General features: G+C 46.0%; 1 protein-coding gene across 3 annotated transcripts in view; it reads left to right on the forward strand.

Moving 5' to 3' along the window:
- The window catches only part of FLRT2 (fibronectin leucine rich transmembrane protein 2), a 117,854-nt gene that overhangs the window by 41,872 nt on the left and 53,247 nt on the right, over positions 1–22,735 (forward strand). The window lies entirely within an intron of this gene.

Here is a 22,735-nt window from a genome sequence, read left to right on the forward strand (position 1 = left end):
CGTACACACGCCGGTCTGTCGTTGGCACGCCCACCCAGCGGGAGGCAACGACGGACCCGTCGTTGCCTCCAGTCCGGCGTGTGTACGGACCTTTAACAAGTATGCAGCAGATTAGGTGTTTCTGACATTGTCAGATCTGACAAGATTAGCTGTGTGTGTGTGTGTTTGTTTTGTCTTCCACATTTCGGGTCCATCTGCTGTATTAGGACATATGTGGGCTTGTCCGAGGCGGTGGAAGACAAGACACAGAACATTTATATCACGTTTTTCTCCTGGCAGACTCAAAGCGCCAGAGCTGCTGCCACTAGGGCACGTTCAGTAAGCAATAGCAGCATTAGAGAGTCTTGACCAAGGTCTCCTTACTGAATAGGTGCAGCTTACTGAACAAGAAGAGCCAAGCTTCAAACCCAGGTCTCCTGTGATAGAGTACACTATCCAGCTGCTGGAAGGATGATGAAGAACCACAGGTCTCAGCACGCCCTCCGCTCTGAGAAGCAGACTATTCCTGAGTCTCTGGTGGGGTTCCAGCTGGATTGCATTGTGCAGCGACTGTCGGCCCCCCTCGCTGGCTGTGTATAATGGCCGTGTACCGGGATATATTTAGTACAAAGTCCTCGGCTGAGCTGAGCTGAGCACCACAATACAGGGCAGAGGTGGGCTGCAATGTATGGATTATAGAGGAACACTAGGTCAGGCGTGGGGTATTTATAGCCGGCACAATGAGATTGCCGCGCACGTTTCCGCTATAGGCCTGACCCCATCTGACTCCGCAGACTCCGGGCCTCGTTAGCCGCGATTCATTAAAAGGGAAGAATGCGTTGTCCGCCGCTCTACGCAGATCAGAAGCAGAATCACGATATGTCCGACTGATCAGGTCACACGCAGACGCGCTCGTCTCCACCTCTGATTATAGTCAGCGCGGTTTTATGCAGTCCTCCCCAGCAGGACTCTATAGATCGCAAGCGCTGGAAATCCTGGCACTGATTTTTGGCGTACTGGCAATCCCCTACTTACTTACAAATGACTCGAGTAACAAGGTTTTAGAGATACAGTTGTCTTCATGTACAAAACTTTTTTTTTATTATTTTTTTTTATACATATTTTTGTTATTAAAGGGCTCACAAGGCCAGAACAAAATTGCAGTTTTACTTGCCTGGGGCTTCTTTCAGCCCCTAGTCATTTGTGTCCCTGGCCACAGATCTGGTCCTCTATGGGGGTCCAGCTGGCAGCCTCTGAAGGATCGCCAACCCCCAATGTCAGCGTCTTCTGTGGGTGCGGGCACCTCTGTAACCTATTGGGGGCCAACAATCCTATAGGCTGCCAGCTGGACCCCGTAGAGCAGGGGGTCCCCAACCACCAGCCCAGGTCCCACTGCCGGTCCGTGGGCCGTTTCTTTTTTTTTTTTTTTTCTCTCTCTGCTGGTCCGCGGGTCTGGCCTCTCGTCCCTACCTGAAACGTTTGTACCTACTGCAGAATATGGATCAGGGAACGAGTGTTCGTCAGGTCGCGGGCCACCGGAAGTTCCCCCATACAGCTTCTACAGTCTTCACGTGGGTACCCCAGCTTTAGGGCTTGGGCCCACTAGAAATCACTTGATGCTTTTTGGTAGCAATTTTTGGCGCTTTTTTGAAGCGTTTTTTATTTTAATGCTAGCAATTTGTACAGAATCGCTTTTGCGCAGCGATCTGAAAATTAGTTTTGCAGCATTCTTATACTTTGTAAGCGCAACACTCCAAAAATGCTGGGGTAATTATTGCTACTGTGGAATCGCCTCCATTGACTTTTATTAGACTAGCGCTTCTAGGATCGCCGGCGAATTCAAAGTGCCTCTGACAGCTCCTGTGGGCCCCAGGCCTTAGAGAGGAGCTTGAAAAGCAAGTCCACATGCCAGTTTCCACAGAATTGAACCTGCGCCAGTCAGACTCAGCAGCTGCTGAGTAATTACGCTGTTGGCTAATTGATCAGCAGTTGCTGGGTTTGTTGTGGCAGTTTCCGTTTCTGTGGACATTTACGTTTACTCAGATTGAAGGGTCGTCTTGAACTTTCCTCCTATATATCTCAGCTGTCTGCATACTGGAGGGAGCTGACAATATAGATGGCTTAGGTGTAGCATAACTCAGTGTGATCAGCTGGTAGATTGGCTGCGCTCTGATTTGCTGTGATCACTTCCTGCTTTGTCACATGATCGTGGCCAGACTATCAGAGCCTCGCAATTTTGTCACCTGATAACACCAATCACATGTCTCTCTGTGACTTCTGTTCCACACAGGGGGGAAGGTGGGGGTGGGGGTCTCCTACTAGGGGTGGGCTAATTTTAGGCAAGGTTTATTGGTTAGGGTAAGGTATTGGGTAAGTATAGGGTTAGCTGGTTGAAGGTTGAGGTCGGACATGGAGGAAGGTTAATGAGTTGCAGATAATTGTGGTCTGTATGAAAACTGAATGCAGATTATATGCATGTTGGAGTTGTACCTATTAAAAATGGTAGGCCAGTGACCGCCCCCACTCACTGGTTTTTACAAGAAAATTCTAATGTCTGATGCTTCTCTCTCTCTCTCATACCCGTGAAACGCGTTGCACTGTTTGTTTTGGAGTATATTAATAAACCTGTTGTCATAAAACTGACGTTATCTTGTCTACTTCGGGGAGGTGAGTCCACCACCACCTCCTGAGGGATTTTAAGCCTTTTAGAACCTTTTATCCTGCTGGCGCCTCTGTTCACTCTTACATTATCAATATCCACCCCTGGTGGAGGGGTTGATCCCCATTTTTCCTTATCTACAGAGAGCGACTTGTAATCCTGAGTGAGGACAGGTCTAATCTCCTCACCTGCCTATACAGTAGTTGCCTAGGCGGTAACCCACGTTTGTGAGTATATACACTATATACTTTTCATTTCCAACCCCTTGTTTTGCATACTACACTAGATTGGGCTCTCTGTATTTCTTTTGTCTTTATTAGAGACACAGCATCAGGAGGAAACTGGTATTGTTTAAAAGTAAATGAATATGGCCGCCTCCATATACCTCTCACTTCGGGTTCCCTTTAAGTTCCAGTTGTTTCTCGTGTTACTCCGTCTGGAATGAGAACCCCTCGATGCTGGATTTCATCGGATTGGACCAATCCCCATGTGATGTCCTAAATGAAAGTGTTTGCCAGCATGAGACTTATGGCCCATACTCACGAGGTACTTTTGTCGCCTCAACACGCGGCGCGCGCGTGTTGCAGCGACAGGTCGCCCGTGAGTATGGGCCGTTGCACGCGCGCGCACCCCGAACTGTCGCCCGTCGCTCTTGTCGCCATGCGATTGAAAGTTTCAATCGCATGGCAACAGTCGCCGCCGCACCTCCGCCGCAACTGTCGCTAGTCCGCGTGAGTACGCGGACTAGCGACAGCAACCTCCATAGAGGTAAATGGAGCTTCCGGCGGGGGGAGGAGGAACGTCGGCGACAGCTTCCGTCTCGCCGCTGGTCCCTCTTCCGCGTGTGTACGCGGAGGGACCTGGAGAGAAGCTGTCGTCGGCCTGTCGCTAGCACGCTCACGTGTGCTGGCGACAGGCCACTTCTGCAGCCCGTGAGTACGGGCCATAACACACTCTCCTCCCCGTATCTCCGGCTGGGTGATGTCACTTCTAGTCGCTACATTTTCCGCTAGAAGATATTAGATCTAGAAGAAATGTGATGTATGCAGCTCATATCTTACAGAGGACATGGGATAGACCAGGCATGGGCAAACGTGGCCCTCCAAAGTCCCACAATGCATTTGCCTTTATGAGTCATGACTGTGGCTGTAAGACTCCTGCAATGCATTGTGGGACTTGTAGTTCCTTAACAGCTGGAGGGCCAAGTTTGCCCATGCCTGGGATAGACAAGTGGGGGCCAGAGTGAGCTCACACACGAGGAATATGGGGAGGGTGCATGTCAGTCTGATAACTGCATGCACCCACCTCCAGGCCATAAATCCAGGGCAGCAAGTGGCACATGGCTAAATTCGCATAATCTTTTCCACTAAGTTCTGATATGACCCAGGTGCGAGGTCTGCTTGCGGGAGGTTTGGCAGTAGGGACGAGCTTGGGTTTTGCATAGTTGTAATTTCGCAGAGAAATTCGGAATAACCATGCAAAATCGCCTGCTGATTATGATCCGTGATTTCGCAATGACCCATTAGACTTTAATGCATTTATATGAAAATGCGCAAATGTGTTTTTTCATATCCGAAAATTTGTATTCATAGGCCTAATAGACTTAAATTAATTTGTGTGAAAACTACGCAAAATTGCTGGAAATCAAGATTACCCACATAATCGTAATCCATGATCTGTAATTCGTAATGATGCGTAATTTCAAAAGAATGTTTCTTATTTCCATAGTCTGTAGTGCAATTATTATTTATCATTCTTACTTAGTATTTATATAGCGCTGACATGCTCTGCAGCGCTGTACAGAGTATATTGTCTTGTCACTTAACTGTCCCTTAGAAGGGCTCACAGTCTAATCCCTACCATAGTCCTATGTCTGTATCGTGTAGTGTATGTATCATAATCTAGAGCCAATTTAGGGTAAGCCAATTAATTTATCTGTATGTTTTTGGGGTGTGGGAGGAAACTGGAGTGCCCGGAGGAAACCCACACAGACACGGGGAGAACATACAAACACCGTGCAGATAGTGCCCTGGCTGTATTCAAACCGGGGACGCAGCGCTGCAAGGCGAGAGCGCTAACCACTCTGCCACCTTGTGTTTTCTCATATGCGAAAATTTGTTTCTTACGCCTCAGACCCCCCCCAGTGTGTTGTGGGAAGAGGCGGACAGCGTGGCACGCCTGGCGACAGCTCCCGTGCGACGTCCGCCCTGGAATGCCACCAAGTTTTTGGTCTGTTTACACAAGTGCCGCCTCTTACGCCGCCCTCCTCCTCCTCTTCCTCCCGGCTTTTAAGTCTTCGCCTTCATTATAAAGGGATTATGAGAATTAGACTGTAAGCTCTTTTCTCTTCCCTGCGAGAAACACGTTTGCCTTGTCTTTCTGACAGCGTCTGTTACTGAAGAGATTATACGCCATTGTTCCGACAATTCCGCATCCTGGCGCCACGTACACAAGCCGACAATGGGCCCTGCCAGCACCGGGGCCCCCACTTATTGGGAGGCATTGTTGGGTGGCTGTGTGATTAGCCACGCTGTGACTGGTTGTAGGTGTTGTGTTACAGCGGTGAATGCAAGATGCCTATACTGTAACAATGTGTGTCTGTGCACAAATACATACGGTGTGTGTGTGTGTGTGTGTATAGTGTGTGTGTGTGTATAGTGTGTGTGTGTGTGTGTGTGTGTGTGTGTGTGTGTGTGTGTGTGTGTGTGTGTGTGTGTGTGTGTGTGTGTGTGTGTATAGTGTGTGTGTGTGTGTGTGTGTGTGTGTGTGTATAGTGTGTGTGTGTGTGTGTGTGTGTGTGTATAGTGTGTGTGTGTGTGTGTGTGTTTAGTGTTGTGTGTGTGTGTGTGTGTGTGTGTGTGTGTGTGTGTGTGTGTGTATAGTGTGTGTGTGTGTGTGTGTGTGTGTGTATAGTGTGTGTGTGTGTGTGTGTGTGTGTGTGTGTGTGTGTGTGTGTGTGTGTGTGTATAGTGTGTGTGTGTGTATAGTGTGTGTGTGTGCGCACATTGCCTGGGGCTGTTCTGGTAATCCTCTGCCTCTAATATTTTTAGCCATAGAGCAGGAGTGTCAAACTCACATAGGGGACCAATCCTAGTCCAATCATAATTGAAAGTGTGTACTAGGCGTTAGCCGCGGGTCAAATTGTTAATTGAGATTGAACATTTATATTGAACAGTCTTAAAGGAAACCAGAAATGAACACTTTGGCACACAATAAACGTACCCCCGATAGATTTTACAAAATAAATACTATACCTGGTATTTTCGCCGCTCTGGTGTGCCCTTTTTTGTGTTTTTTTTTTTTGTTTTTTTTTACTAAAACTCCATGCAAAACACAGTTCATCAGAAAAGCATATTATTTAGTGGGCTGTGTGCAAAATGAAATCACCGTTTCTAAAAACCTCTTACAACTAACAAATCTAGATAAAAAATGTTGTTTTTCAATGTACCCTTACATTAGCAGCTCCTCCCATCTCATAACAGCTCTCTGTGATGCTGCAAATATACAGAACAGGAAAGCAGAGCCAGAAGGGGGCAGGCTTGAGCTTGAAAAGACATCAGAGAAGACAGACTCAGCTATAATGATTCCTGAGCAAAGCCAGACTGAATGCTCAGTCTGGGATTTTATCAGGGCTGATAACAAGCAGTCTGAGCAGTGAAGAATGAAACAGAGAGCAGGGTAGGTGTTTTTTCTAATGTCCCCACTGATGTATATGGTAAAATACATGAGGGTGCTTCGTCTCTGGTTCACTTTAAATAAAGTGGCATAACTATATTGGGTACTTATCCGTTAGCCGGGCGCATCCGGCAGGTGGCGCTAATTACTATTCTCCCTCCAGGCCGACATGGATAGTAGGGAAAGATGTAACTTTGGTGGAGTTTTGTCGCCACCTAGAGGATGCGCCCGGCTAACGGATAAGTACCCTATATTGACCGTGTAGGCCCTGATCCCTGCCCCTCCCTCTTCTGTAGAGTAGCACATTGGAGCAGTTTAATATTTGCCTGCTTCAGCACTGCTTCAGGTCTCCTCTGATCTTCCTTACAGCCACACGCTCTATGCTGCATACTTCTGGCTCTGAGTGCATGTCATGTGATCATGCTTTATCCTGCATCCCTCTGGCTCTAAATGCAGGTCACATGATCAGGAACTGGAGGTGAGGAAGTTTAGAGCGTGCAGCTGCTGGGAAGAAAACAAAAGACAAGACACAGTGTAGGAGTAGGTAAGTAATTCAGTGCTCCGATGCACTACTATGTGAAGAGATGGTGCCAGGGGGATGTGTGTGTGTGTGTGTGTGTGTGTGTGTGTGTGTGTGTGTGTGTGTGTATATATATATATATGGGGGGGGATTTGGATCCTGCTTATTTCATGGAGGGGGTCCTGTGGGATGTTGCTGCACCCAGGCTCAAACTGGCAATGTTCCAACCAGAAAGACTGTCATCCTCTGGAGGGGATGGAAGTGTTCTGATGTTCTTTTACTGCTCACAATGATGCACATCTTGAGGACCGCATAAAATGGCAAGGAGGGCTGCTTCCAGCTTGCGGGCCTTCTGTGTGACACCTGTGCCATAGGCCCTGATCAAGAATGCAGATTGATGTTTCTGACTGAAGTCTGACTGGATCAGATGCATGCTTGTTTCTGGTGTGATTCAGACACTACTGCAGCCAAAGAGATCAGCAGGACTGCCAGGCAACTGTTATTGTTTAAAAGGTCGTACATATGGCAGCCTCCATATACCTCTCTCTTCAGGTGTAATTCAAGGTCCTTTAAAAAAAAAATCCCATTCTATACAGCAATCTGCTCTGCCCAAAAACCCGGCAAGGGCAGGGAGGAGCTTTGACTGAGTGCAGCAGATGGGCAGAGCAGGAGACCTAGGAGGGCAGAGATCTCTCTACTGAAATTGCCAAGAAACAGAAGAAGGGAGCAGAAGGGAGCTGCTTGTAACAAGTTAGGAACAGTCGGCACACTCAAAGATGCAAGTTAAAGTGGACCTTATCTCCGAACTTCCTCTCTGCTCTAAAAGATGCCCAACAGCATAATAACCTTTAAAGAAAAACATTTCTTTGTTACAGCTGCTACAAATCCTGCTATAAATCTGCAGTGTATCTACTCCCTGCTTTCATGGAAGCAGACATGGGGTTAACTCCTGTGTTTACACATTAGCTGCTCTGCCAAGGCAGCTAGCTGACACAGCTAAGAGGTCAAATTACACTTGTGATTAGTCACAGATGAGGGGGAATTAGACAAGCTAAATTAGGCTGCATTTCTCTCGGGTTTCCTCCTGTTCTGTGCAGGAGTTCAGGTCCACTCTAATGCATTTTTTTTTCTTTGTGACCTTACTTAAGACCCCAGAATTACATTTTTGTATCATGAACAATAATGATAGGGCTTAAGCTAAGTCTTGGAGTTTATCCTCCCCTCCCCCCGTGGTGTAATAACTCTGCCGTCCACAATGCCCCCCCCCCCCCCCCCCCACCAGCCAGGGGACACGAGGAGAGGAGCGTTCCGTCCCCATCGCACTCGCGGTTCTGTCTCAGCAGGAGGATCAGTGGGTTTCGGGTTCCTCTGGTTTCCTGTTGGCCGGCAGAGACCTGCGCCTGCAGATTCCTGCTCCGCCCGCATTTGGGCTCAGGGCCCGTTTGATGCTATCGGAGTGTTTAGTCTGATTCTGGTGAAGGAACTGTACTTGGCATTGTCTGTGCGCCGGGGATCAGGTGACACGCCTGCAGGACGCAGTGACGGCGGCCGCTGCGAATGGAAAGCGCTGAAGCGTGCACAGCGCAATTTCACAGCTGCCAAAAAAACTTGGGATTTACGTCCTCCCCCCTCCAATCAGATTGCTGTGATTGTTGCTCGGCCGGCGGGCATGTTGGCAATGGGATTTCCCTTCTCCCCCTTCCCCTTTTCTTCCATATTTTGTTTACTTTTTGCTCGAAACCATAAATTTCACATCTCATTTTATTTTTATTTGCTGTAGAAGGTCAATCCTCTCCAGAATGATGTTTAGGTGAAATCTGGTGACCTGAATAATGATATTGCTTTTTGTGGACGCCGGCAGTGAGATCTCGCAGTTATCCGAAGTGCCAATTATCTGGTGCGGGAGTTTAGCTCGCCGGTCACTGAGATTTCCTAATGCTTGAGGCATGTGCAGCGAGTTTAGAGAGTTTACTTTAAAGCGGATCTGAACTCTGGACTTCCTCCCTGCTCTAAAAAATAAGCAACAGCGTAATAACGTTTACAGAAAAACATTTCTTTGTTACAGCTGATAGAAATCCTGCAATACATCTGCAATGTGTCTACTCCCTGCTTTCATAGAAGCAGACATAGGGTTAAAGTGTACCAGAGGCGAGGTGACCTATGAGGTAAATATGTGCATGTAGGCCTAGTGCACACCAGAGCGGTTCTGCTGCGGTTTGCGATCCGCTTGCGGGTGCGGATCTGCTAGGGTAATGTATTTCAATGGGCTGGTGCACACCAGAGCGGGAGGCGTTTTGCAGAAACGCATACTCCCGGGCTGCTGCAGATTTTGCATTGCGGAGGCATTTCTGACTCAATGTTAAGTATAGGAAAACCGCAAACCGCTCTGAAAAACGGCACTTCAGAGCGGTTTGCCAGGCGTTTTTGTTACAGAAGCTGTTCAGTAACAGCTTTACTGTAACAATATATGAAATCTACTACACCAAAACTGCTACACAAAACCGCAAAACGCTAGGTGAAACGCTACAGAAAAATAACAAAAAGCGTTTCAAAATCTGCTAGCATTTTGCGGATCTGCTAGCGTTTTTTGGTGTGCACCAGGCCGTACTGTACAAAACACATTAATAACCAGGCTGTTTTAGTTTCAATAATTTTTATTAAGAATTTTTCAAAAAATAACAGTCAAACAGTAATATTTTGACATAGCAGTATACAGTAAGTCATAAAGTCATATATTGTGAGTTCAAGAAATAGACTAGCAGTAGAATGACAATAATATTAGTGATAAAAATAGCATCAATGACCTTGATAGTTTTATTGAACATACTCGTAAGCTTAAAGTGAACCAGAGACGAAGCACCCTTGTGTATTTTACCATAGAAATCAGTGGGAACATTAGAGAAAACACCTACCCTGCCCTCTGTTTCATCCTCACTGCTAAAAGTGTCTGTTATCAGCTGAGATAAGAATCCCGGGCTGAGCATTGAGTCTGGCTTTGCTATAATGACTCAGCTATAATGATTCCTGAGCAAAGCCAGCAGGGGGCAGGCTTGGACTTGAAGACAGCAAAGAACACAGTCTCAGCTATAATTATTCTGTAGCAAAGCCAGACCGACTGCTTAGTCGGGATTCTTATCTTAGAGGTGATAACAGGCAAATTAAACAGAGAACAATGTAACAAAGAGCAGATTAGGTGTTTACTGTCATGTTCCCACTGATTTATAAGGTAAAATACATGAGGGTGCTTCATCTCTGGTTCTCTTTAAGATAATAGTAATATTAATATCAGTATTAACAGTATTAAACAAAATGGATTCATATTGCCAATCTATTATAACAGTTAAACTTGATATGGTCTTTTCCAGTGCCACCATATCATTATTTCTAGGAATTATTTCCTTTCTTTGACACATAGTGGTAAGAATCAGTTAACTCTTTGTCCTCTCTACCTGAGAAATGGGGGTATAGAGCCGCCCTACTGAGATCTCAGGGAGTGGAACTTACTGGGATATAGTACTATACAATACCACCATGTAAGTTCTAACTGAGGTGGGACTTTAGTTATGTATCTTTAATAAGGGTTACCCTTAAGGGTAATATATGAACAATATGATATAGGAACCAGGACAGTAATAAGATCATCTTATCCTATGTTGTTGATTTTTAAGTTACAATCAACTGACTAGATTTGACTCAACTAAACTAAATTAAACTAAATTAAATTGAACTAAACATTATACCTAGTATGTATGTCCCCAGAAGGTAAGTATTATGATGCTTTACTTCCTCTTATTCATGGATACTCACTTGTGAGTAATCACTTAAGAAAATCACTTGTGAAATGGACTGTGATTGGTGAGGTGCACCAAGCTTGTGAATGAATGTCAAGAGGATCATTCCGTATATCAAAATTCCGACAGCTTAGACTCTCTGTATACTGTAGGCCATAGACTTGCCCTTTTCAGAACCAGGCTGTTTTAATTATTTAATTTTGCTACCTGAAAGAGTTAATTTTTAGGCATGGAGGTGACAGCTTCTGTCTTGTCGGGAATATATGAATGTACACTGTTCGAGGGGGGAGGGTACCAGGGAAAATACATACAACACTTAAGTTAACAGGACAAACCCTGTAGGTACATACAGTATAAGGTCTCTTGCACACTACATGCGATTCCGATTTACGATTTCTAATCTGTACTGCATGCTGCATTTTTTTTCTGCGTTTTTTTCTTTTCTTTTTGTTTTAATAGCATCCAGGGAAAAGCGAAATCGCAAATCGGATTTGCAGTCGTGCAGGTGGCCTAAAAGAGCTTATAACCTTTAGGCCTGGAACCCACTGCAAACCGCAAACGCTAAACGCAACCGCTAGCAATTTGTAACAGCGGTTTGCAAGCGGATTCATGCGCGTTTGCGGTCGCGTTTTGCAACATTGTATTTTTTTGCCCAGCGGGTGCGTAGCGTTTTGCGGTTTGCGGTTTTATCCTGATTGGTCGTGTGAATAATTTTTCATTTTGTTACATTGCGCTGCACCGCAAAACGCTAGCAGAACCGCTCAGTTTAGGTTTTGCTGAGCGTTTCCACTAGCGTTTCAATACTTTACATTGAAGCGCTAGCGCTCCCAAAATGCTGCAGGTCCTGCGTTTGCGTTTCTGAGAAACGCAAACGCTCCTGTGGAAGTTGCCCCATCCATTAACATTAGCACAGCGTTTTGGCAAACTGCTAGCGTATCGCAGTGCTGCCAAAACGCTGCTAAAAGCGCTCCTGTGGGTTCCAGCCCTTATTGGTAATCAGACCTGGATTTGCCTCACAAGAGCCTATAGGTACAGATAGCCTGACACCATAGACTTCACCCTCCATGAGCCTCCAAACCGCACTGCAAGTGTACTGGCTGTCCCATCTGTCACTTCACCCTTCCTTCCCAGCCCATCATACGTAGCTACAGGTGCCCCTATCTAATAGGTAGCCAGAGGTACCCTCAGTATTAGGTAGCTAGAGGTGCCCCCAAGTATTAGGTAGCCAGAGGAACCTCCGTATTAGGTAGCTCAGTATTAAGTGTGCCCCTGGCTGAGGGGAGATCGGGTCAGTGGAATTCCGAGAGTAGGGTGAGTAACCTCTCATTTACACTCTCATCAGGACTCTGCAGAGGGAAGGAGGTGCTCAGGGAGGGAAGTGAGCCGCCTTTCCACCATCAGGCGCCTGTAGGCAGGTGCCTACAGTGCCTTATGGTAAATCCCACCCTGTTGGTAATACATCAAATAAATAAGAAAGTTGGGGCACCACGGCCGTGGATACGCCAGTGTAAATTCCTGTAAGTACTACACTGAGCTCACACAGCTTTGTGGGTTGTTGCTTATCCCCTCCACTCCTGATTGTGTTACAGAGCGGGGTGTCGCTATCCCACAGCAAGGGTCGCTTATGACTTTACATATACATGAATGCAGGGAGGAGCAAGAAGACACTGCACTGCTGGACATTAGTCAGAGACTGACTACCAGTGGCAGTGTCTAAAGCAATGCTATCTCCAACCCGCAGTCGTCAACATAGGATGGGACTGATGTCAACATATAGGATGGTGTTTCATCATCTATGTTGACGACTGTGGATTGGAGATGGGGGATTAAGAAGGGGCCATCATTTTTAGGAGTAGGAGGATATATACAGTTATCTCATCAGTTTATTTTCACTCTAACATCCTGTGTTTACAAATTGGCTGCTCTGCTGTGGCAGAGAAGATTCCTGAGCTGACACAGCTGAGAGATAAAATTACAGTGGTGGTCAGTCACAGATGAGTGGGAATTAGACAAGCTAAGCTCTCTACATACAGGGTGCATTGCTCTCTGTTTTCCTTCTGTCCTGTGCAAGAGTTCAGGTCCACTTCAATAATAATTGAATAAAGTTGCACAGATATGTGACGCTGGTTTGGGTGCTGGATGTTCGGGTCAGTATGCGATCCGTAGGACTCCGCCTCTTCTGCAGGTCACAGCCGTGAGTCTCAGTACAGTACAGAAGCGTGCTGCGGTATGGTGACTAGCGATGAGTCATTTCTTTAATTGGAATGCTTGGGAGTCCCATGCCTGTATCTGACCTGCATTCTAATGTACAGGTACCATTACTAAAGTAAATGGATTGCATAGTTTGTCATAGCCGGGCGAATAAAACATTCTGATCGCATGAATCCGCCCGCTATCACAGGGCCTGTGATTGTTTACTGATGACCTAAAGAGGACCTGAACTCAGAACTTCCTCTCTGCTCTAAAAGATAAGCAACAGCATAATGACCTTTAAAGAAAAAACATTGCTTTGTTACAGCTGATACAAATCCTGCAACGAGTCTGCAGTGTGTCTACTTCCTGCTTGCATGGGAGCAGACATAGGGTTAACATCCTGTGTTCACAAATTACATCTCTGCCGACACAGCTGAGATATCAAATTACACTTGTGATTAGTCACTGATGAGGTGGGATTTAAAGGATACCCGGGGTAACATGTGACATGATGAGATAGACATGGGTATGCACAGTGCCTAGCACACAAATAACTATGCTGTGTAACTTTTTTCTTTCTCTGCCTGAAAGAGTTAAATATCAGGTATGCAAGTGGCTGACTCAGTCAGGAAGTGACTACAGTGTGACCCTCACTGATAAGAAATTCAAATTATAAAACCCTTTCCTAGCAGAAAATGGCTTCTGAGAGCAAGAAAGAGGTAAAAAAAAAAGGGGGGAATTTCTTATCAGTGAGGGTCACACTGTAGTCACTTCCTGACTGAGTCTGCCACTTGCATACCTGATATTTAACTCTTTCAGGCAGAGAAAGAAAAAAGTTACACAGCATAGTTATTTGTGTGCTAGGCACTGTACATACACATGTCTATCTCATCATGTCACTTCAGGTATCCTTTAAACAGGCTAAACTCTCTAAATACATACAGGGTGCATTTCTCTCTGTTTTCCTGTCCTGTGCAAGAGTTCAGGTGCACTTTAACCTATTAACGGCATGTGAGTTACCATACCAACACGTTTCAACCTGGTAATCCACGTTGTGCTTACAAGTTAACGTGGTCCCCCTGCGCTGGTGATTTGTAATAATTGCAGTGCAGTCCCTGCGCATAACAGCTTTAGCAGAGTTCACTGCATCAGGCCCCTCATGAGAAAAAAGCTCTGTGCGCTAATCTCAAAGGTTATTACTTCTATTTGACACCTGCACTAATGCACTGTCAGTAAGTGACTCTGATGCTCCTCTCTACCAATCGGGGTAAGAAGCAACGCGGATTATTTGCTTTGAAGGACACCTGTAGTGGGAAAAATATGGAGGCTGCCATACTTCCTTTCAAACTATACCAGTTGCCTGGCAGTCCTGCTGGTCTATTTGGCTGCAGTAGTGTCTGAATAACACCAGAAACAAGCATGCAGCTAATCTCGTCAAATCTGACAATAATGCCAGAAACACCTGATCTGCTGCATGCTTGTTCAGGCCCCATTCACACTTGAGCGTTTCGCCGGCGATTTCGGCAAAATGCTCAAACGCTAACGCCTTTGAAAGCGCTACTGTAAGAAAACCCTACAGGCCCGTTCTTACTTGGGTGCTTTTGTGCAAATCGCCCAAAATCGTGAAACGCAAACGCGTAGCTTGCACCATTTTCAGGCTATTTCCCAGCGATTGCGTTTCAGTGCCATAGAAGTCCTAAACGCGATCGTGGAGAAATCGCTGCACTGTCCAGCATTTTTTTTTCCTCGTGAAATCGCGGAAAAATCACTCCCGCAAAAAAATGCCTGCGTTTTGCGCTTCTAAGTGTGAATGAGGCCTCAGGGTTTGAGGCTGAGAGAAATATGGCAGCTTCCTTATACCCCTCGCTTAAAGGGATACTGTAGGGCAGCACGGTGGCGTAGTGGTTAGCTCTCTCGCCTTGCAGCGCTGGGTCCCTGGTTCAAATCCCAGCCAGGGCACTATCTACAAAGAGTTTGTATGTTCTCTCCGTGTCTGCGTGGGTTTCCTCCGGGCACTCCGGTTTCCTCCCACATTTCAAAAACATACGGATAAGTTAATTGGCTCCCCCTAAAAATTGGCCCTAGACTACAGTACTTACACTACATAATATAGATATATGGCAATGGTAGGGATTAGATTGTGAGCTCCTTTGAGGGACAGTTAGTGACAAGATATATATATACACTGTACAGCGCTGCGTAATATGTCGGCGCTATATAAATACTAAATAATAATAATAATAATAGGGGGGTCGGGGGAAAATGAGTTGAACTTACCCGGGGCTTCTAATGGTCCCCCGCAGACATCCTGTGCCCACGGAGCCACTCACCGATGCTCCGGCCCCGCCTCCGGTTCACTTCTGGAATTTCAGACTTTAAAGTCTGAAAACCACTGCGCCTGCGCAGCTGCATCCTCGCTCCCGCTGATGTCACCAGGAGAGTATTGCACAAGCCCAGTATGGTCTGTGTCTGCGCAGTATGCTCCTGGTGCCATCAGCGGGAGCGAGGACACGGCAATGCAGGCGCAGTGGTTTTCTGACTTTAAAGTCAGAAATTCCAGAAGTGAACTGGAGGCGGGGCCGGAGCATCGGTGAGTGGCTGCGCGGGCACAGGATGTCTGTGGGGGGCCATTAGAAGCCCTGGGTAACTTCAACTCATTTTCCCCCGACCCCCCCTACAGTATCCCTTTAAGGTGTACTTTAAAAAATGCTCATTGGTTTCTGCAGTGCAGAGAGAGAGTTTTGGTGAACTGAGGTGCTGTGAGCAGATCGCCCCCTAGTGTGAAGGTGTGGCTGTGCCGCCCTGATCCAGTAATTGATGTGTGATGATGTGAGCTATGTATTGCTGGGGAGGCAGGTGGGGTGGGACGCTGGGAGAGGAATGCAGAGACTGGCTCGGCCTGTCACGCTGGTATTACAGGAGATCACCTCTATACATTGCATGGGATCAGCTAACACTTCCCTGCTGTAACCCTTTGTGTCTCATCTGTATGTTGCTTCTGTACTGGCAGCGTGTTGGGCACATGGCCTGAAGCAACCAAAACCGCCAATCAGAGGATCGTCCTGACTCCGGGCTCGTTACAAGAAAACGATATCTGTGATTCCTGGAAGTTTAAACGTTTCTGAACACGAGGGACGGGCATTGGGCTTGGATTACCCACAGAAACTGTTCTGAGCCTCTTCATTCTAAAACAGATCTATTTACTGTATATACTCGCGTATAAGCCTAATTTTCCAACATAAAAAATGTGCTGAAAAGTTACCCCCTCGGCTTATATGCGAGTCAATAAAGCAAAACAGATAGTGGAGCAGATTTTGTTACTGGCGTGAGTGTAAGGATTGCGCACTAGTGATCCTGCTCTTGCTAGCTTGCGCCCTGCTGTGTCTGTGCCCCCCATCCCCTGCAACATGGTGCACAGAGTGCGCTGCTGAAGACTACCTGTGTCCCCTGGCTTGTGGAGCGCAGCGTGCAAGCAAGGTGTCAGCGGTGCAATGATCGGGGATTCTTCCTGTGTGGCAATCGCTGTGTCTCATGTGTATGACGCCATCTAGAGGCTCCTTGAGACACAGCTGTTTGATCCTGGAGCACATCTGGCTATGGGGAGGGGGCTGATTTGTGCTGGGGGCACATCTGGCTACTGTGGAGGGGGCTATATTAGGGGGGGGGCTTATACGCGAGTCAATCACTTTTTCCTGGTTTCTGAGGGAAAAGTGGGCACCTCGGCTTATACACAGGTCGGCTTATATGCGAGTATTTACGGTACGTGCCCAATAATATTTTTAGGTGGTGTGGATATTGCCAAAGGGGGCATGTAGTGGCTGAGACTGCTGGTCGGTTAGGGTTAGGCATCGATGGAGGTCAATAAAGGGGTTAACTTTAACGATAGTAAAATATGCAGATGTTGCATTAAACATTGCCCAATGGTAGAATATCCATAATTTTACCGATATTTTTCTAGCGGCTTTCCATAGGTGCCCACCATGGCGTCCTTTATACAGTTCATGAAACGTTTCTGGGAGTACTGAAAGCAAACCTGAAGTGAAAATAAACTTATGAGATAATGAATTGTATGTGTGGTACAGATAAGAAATAGAACATTAGTAGCAAAGAAAAAAGTCTCATGATGTCTTCCAGTACAGGAAAAATTAAGAAACTTCAATTATCTATGCAAAAGAGCTTCTCTGAGCTATTCAACCCACTGGGTGGAATACATCATTTTTTTCTGAAGCACTTTAAATAGCCAAGAAACCGTGAGAGACAGCTTGAGATAAGGTTTTACTGCATGAAAGTTCAATGGGTCATTATTTCTGCTTTGTATTATAGCTTAAGGGCCCGTTTCCACTATCGCGGAAACCACCACGATTCCGTAGAGTTTCCCCGCACATGAATTGCACAGGGAAACTCTGCCATAGGGGAGAATGGCGCCGCCGGCCGAATCGCTTGCGGTAGCGATTCGGCCGGAACCCCCCACAGAATTCGCTCGGGAGGCTGCGATTCCCATCGCCTTCGATCCCGCTGACCCGGAAGAGCGGCCGCACGTCTCGCAGACGCAGTGCCGCTAAAGTGGAAACGGGCCCTAAAAGACAGTGTGGTTTCTAAACTGCAACTGTGACAGTGATGCAGTGTTAAAAAAACGATATTAACTGAATATAAAAATATGAGACTTTTCTTTGCCAATAATCTTTTATTCATTATCTGTACTACACATACAATTCAATATATCAAAAGTTTTTTGTATATATATATATATATTTTTTTATTATTTATTTATTTTATTTTTTTGCTTGAGGTTAGATTGAAGAGTGAAAACTTTCGCAGTTGAAACAATGTTACTTTTCAAGAAATAAGAGAATTCTGCCTTCTATCATGTTGTTGGCTCAGCGCCCAAAGTTTTTAGAACAGGGCGGAATAAAGTAGTTCTGATTGAAAAATGTTGCTATGATCGCGACGATCTGTTTCAACGGTCTCCTGGATACGGCGGGCTGGAGTCTTCTCCCCGAAGCCGCGCTGTGGAAGCTGACTGCCTCTTCTCTTATTGTGCCAATACATGGTACAATTTTTATTTTTTCATTTTTTTTTTTTCGATTAGATCCTTTTGTTTGATTGTTCCATTAGATCTAAAAAACAAACAAACAAAAAAGGCATAGGTGTTTTTGACCATACACAAAGATTCAATTTGTCAGAAAATCTGGAAAAAATTATCAAATGTAAAGATTTTTCCCACATGTGTGATTGGATTTTTATCGGAAAAAAAAAAAAAAAAAAAATGGGATAATCATTTCTTGATCACAAAAAAAAGATATATATTTTCGACTTTCATTCTATTGTTTTGGTCAGACTGGTAAACGTTTTTTATTGTAATGTGTATGGGCACCCTAAGGACGAACATCTTCTGCAGAACGGGCAAAGTGCGGCTGCTATGGAAACCGGTTTGGGCTGCAGTGAGTAATTTGCGGCCATAAAAGCGCAGACGCGATTGTAACGTTTTCTGTCGGCGCTCTTATTGTCCCGGCTCCGCGGCCATAATACGGGGGGGGGGGGGGGAATCTATCATAGGGGGAGGCATGTACTGCGCTCTGTACGACAGCCCGCAGCAAGGGAGAATAGGTGAAAGAAACGCGACTTTTCATCTGTCATCACCTGATCATTTGTCTGATGAAAAACGTGCATTAGTTTGAAAGAGACACAGGCCATCTCCATCAAGGTCACCTTCTGTCCTCGTATCTCAACATCACCCTCAGCTGATAAACCAGCATTTGTCTGCAGCATCAACACCCATCACTGTCTGAGAATTCGAGAATTCATCTTCTTTAACACCCCCCCCCCCCCCCCCCCCATAGCAGTAGACAGGAGATCCTCTATGTACTGGAGTCCCCCTAACTCGCCTCTCCTGTTATACTCTGTGCTGCTGGAGGACTCTGCTCCAATCTACAGCATTTGACAAAAATGCGAGAGATGTATTTAGTTTTGTAAGATGCTGTAACACTCCTCTCCTGATATACTCTGCACTGCTGGAGCCATGGGGCCTCATAGAAAATGTTTGACAGGGACCTCAATCTCAGACACTTGAGCCGTAGTATGCCCCTTACAGATATGTGTGGATATGGCAATGTGTAGTCTCATCTTGCTTACAGTAAGTGTGAGGGGAGAGAGAGAAAGAGATGAGTGCTGCCCCATCACTGAAACAGTTTGCAGGAAAGCTGCGCTGGGGAGTTGTATTATTAGACCTCTCATTATTGCCTATGTGGCAGGAAGTTGTAATCTGTGATGTCACATCCTGTCAGGAAGTAACTCCATGTTTAGGAAAAACTATGAAATACTTAGCACATCTTCCTTGTAGGCTCAGCATCTACCCCGCTCTTATCCTCTGTGTCAGGGGGATGAGGTGGAGACAGATGGGGCCCTTGGCTGCTCCTGGATCCTGTCACAGCCAATATTCCTGTGCCTGTACCACTGTATCCAAAGTACCCGAAATTGAGTAGAATGTCCATGTGGAGCTTACATAAAAATTGTATTTTTAACCCTTTAGGGCTAGGGCCTACTAGAAATCGAGAATCTCTCAAAAACAGGTGAATTCGGGCGTGAATCACTGTGATATTTCCAATGCTATCGGTTGAGAGCATTACGTTTCCACTATCGCGAATCTGCATGCGTTGTCTGCATGCGGATTCGCATAGCCAATAGAAGTGGATGGGACTGTTTCCACTTGTCAGTTTTCCTGAGTGTGTTTCTGTGCAGGATTTTTCTGCACGGCAGAGCCCTCAGAATTCGCCTGCGTTTGGAATGCATGCAAATCGCACACAATGTATTTAATAGGGAAATCGCATGCGTATTTGGCATGCGTATTTTCCTGCGATTTCGCATGTAAACTAATGTAAATTAACACAGGCAGTGACATGGTTAAAATCGCATGTACCCTAACCTATGCGAAATCGCGGCAAAAACCGCATGCGGAATCGCACCCACATGCGATTTCCTCAGCGGTGATTATGCGGCGACTTCGCACCGCACAAGTGGAAACGGGCCCTGAGCGTTTTTACGGAGCGATTTCAGGAATGCAATTTTGGGCCCCGAATTCCTTGAATGAAGTTGTGCCGAAAATGCTGTAGCGATTGCGACTTTGGCAAATCGCAATCACTTCTGTGAAATCACCGCCATAGACTAACATTGGCAAAGCGCTTTTGAAACCAATAGCTCCAGGAAGCTGTCTATTGGCCCCAGGCTTCCTACAGATCACATACCTGGTCCCTCCCACATTACGTCATGGCACTTGGTGATATTGGTAAAGGTGAGTATAGTTTATAAATCGGGGGACCTTTACAGTGAATACGGGATGAGCGCCGGACGAATCTGACATTTTTCTCCTTTAATAACAGGACGCGCTGGAGAAGCAGTGGTGTATAAATAAATCTATAGCGGGCTCCCGTCAGTCACATGTGAAATTACAGAGCTGTAATATCTTTTTAAGCTTGTTTGTGATCTTGGTCTGCGTTGGAAGGCCTCCTCGCTCGCCTACATCTGCTCTCTTCAATTACGCCGTCCTCCGGGGCCAACAAACCCGATCCCGGCACTTTTACATGGAGATTAGCAGAATAATTTGACTTCTGCTGAAATTAAGCTAGAACAATCACAAGTTCCCAATGCTGCAACGTAATGGAGGGATTAATAATTCATCTGTGCGAATCGCTCTGATATTTCCACATTCTGTGATTTAGAGGTGTGTGTGTGTGTGTGTAGCCAGTGTGTGTGTGTGTGTGTGTGTGTGTGTGTATAGTGTGTGTGTGTGTGTAGCCGGTGTGTGTGTGTGTGTGTGTGTTTGTTCAGTGTGTAGCCTGTGTGTGTGTGTGTTTGTTCAGTGTGTAGCCATTGTGTGTTTGTGTGTATGTATGTATATATGTATGTGTATGTATGTATGTATGTATGTATATATATATATATATATATATATATATATATATATATATATATATATATATATATATATAGTGTGTGTGTAGCCAGTGTGTGTGTGTGTGTGTGTGTAGCCAGTGTGTGTGTGTGTGTGTAGCCAGTGTGTGTGTGTGTGTGTAGCCAGTGTGTGTGTGTTTTTGTTCAGTGTGTAGCCATTATGTGTGTGTGTGTGTGTGTGTGTGTGTGTAGCCAGTGTGTGTGTGTGTAGCCAGTGTGTGTGTGTGTGTAGCCAGTGTGTGTGTGTAGCCAGTGTGTGTGTGTGTAGCCAGTGTGTGTGTGTTTTTGTTCAGTGTGTAGCCATTGTGTGTGTGTGTGTGTGTGTGTGTGTGTGTGTAGCCAGTGTGTGTGTGTGTGTGTGTCTGTGTTTTTGTTCAGTGTGTAGCCATTATGTGTGTGTGTGTGTGTGTGTGTGTAGCCAGTATGTGGGGGTGTGTGCGCTCACACACACATTATTAAATGTTGTAGTGTGTATGTGCGTATGTATGACACAGAACATTTATATTGCGCTTTTCTCCTGGCGGACTCAAAGCGCCAGAGCTGCAGCCACTAGGGCGCTCGCTATAGGCAGTAGCCGTGTTAGTAGGGAGCTTTGCCCAAGGGCTCCTTACTGAATAGGTGCTGGCTTACTGAAGAGGAAGGAAGATCTGAGATTGTGTACATTTGTAGTATGGGTATAAACCTATGTGTGTGCATGCGCAGGATGTTAGTGTATGTGTATTTGTGTGTGTCTGATAGTGATGAGGTTCCTGGGTCAATAGTGTTGCGTGGAATCATGGGTAATCCTGGTATTGGTGATGTATTACAGCGCTGGGTAACGCTGGCTTTGGGTGGGAGGGGTGTATTATAGGGCTGGGTAATGGCTGCTTTATGAGTGTATTACCAGGACTGTGGAGTCTGTACAAAAATCATCCGACTCCAACTGCAACTCCTCAGATTATGAAACCACCGACTCCAGGTACCCAATGGTTCCGACTCCTCGGCTCCGACTCCTAAAGGTGGCCACTAATGATCCAATTTCTAGCGAAAAATCGTTCGAGCGATCAGAAATTCTGATCGGAAGTGAAATATTGTAATACATCGTTCACTACACCATCAACGAACCAATCTTTGCTTCCTATCACAACCAACAAGAAAATCCAAATTGTGGTTCGACGAAAATTCGTACGGACGACATTTTTTTTTTCACTCGCTCATAATGGATTGTGTCCACCAACTGAGATTATTTACAACCAATCCGATCAAAATTTCTGATCGCTCTAACGATTTTTCGCTAGAAATTGGACAGTTAGTGGCCTGCTTAAGTTTAATACTTAACAGGGATGTGGATTTGCTACAACATCATCTTACTCCTCAGTTTATGAAACCTCCGACTCCAAGTACCCAAAATTACTCCGACTCCACAGTCCTGTGTATTACACTGCTGGGTAACCTGGCCTCTAGGGGGGTATTATAGGGATGAGCAATCCTGGCACTTGGGGTGGTGCAGTACTGGGTAGCCCTGGCATTGGTGGTGTAGTACAGTGCCAAATAACCCTGGCGTGGGGGGGGGGGGGGGGGTTGATTCCAGCATCGAGGTGATATTCTAATGGTTGATAACGTAACTTCATCATTGTGAGGCTGCAAGAAAGCATAATGTGTGCGACTTCTTCTAATGATCGATTTTTTTTTTTCCTCACTCACATTCTGTAGATTCTATACTGCCTGAAAGACTGTCTTTAAATTCCACAAAGAGCGTTCTCCTCCCCGCATAAAAACCAGCCGCCATCAAGCTGCTTTTGTGCGGGGTAATTTGTACTGCGGAGAGCAATTTAGGAACGGTAAAAGCAGAGCCCGGCACTCCATTCACCGGCGGACAGAGGAGACCCTGAATATTAGCTGGGAGATTATCGCGCTATTGTCGCCCGGGCGAGACGCATTGTGGCAAATACCGTCTAATGGCTCCACCGTTGCTCCAATGTGACTATATAT

This window comes from Hyperolius riggenbachi, chromosome 9, assembly GCF_040937935.1.
Source record: "Hyperolius riggenbachi isolate aHypRig1 chromosome 9, aHypRig1.pri, whole genome shotgun sequence".
NCBI classification, from domain to species: domain Eukaryota; kingdom Metazoa; phylum Chordata; class Amphibia; order Anura; family Hyperoliidae; genus Hyperolius; species Hyperolius riggenbachi.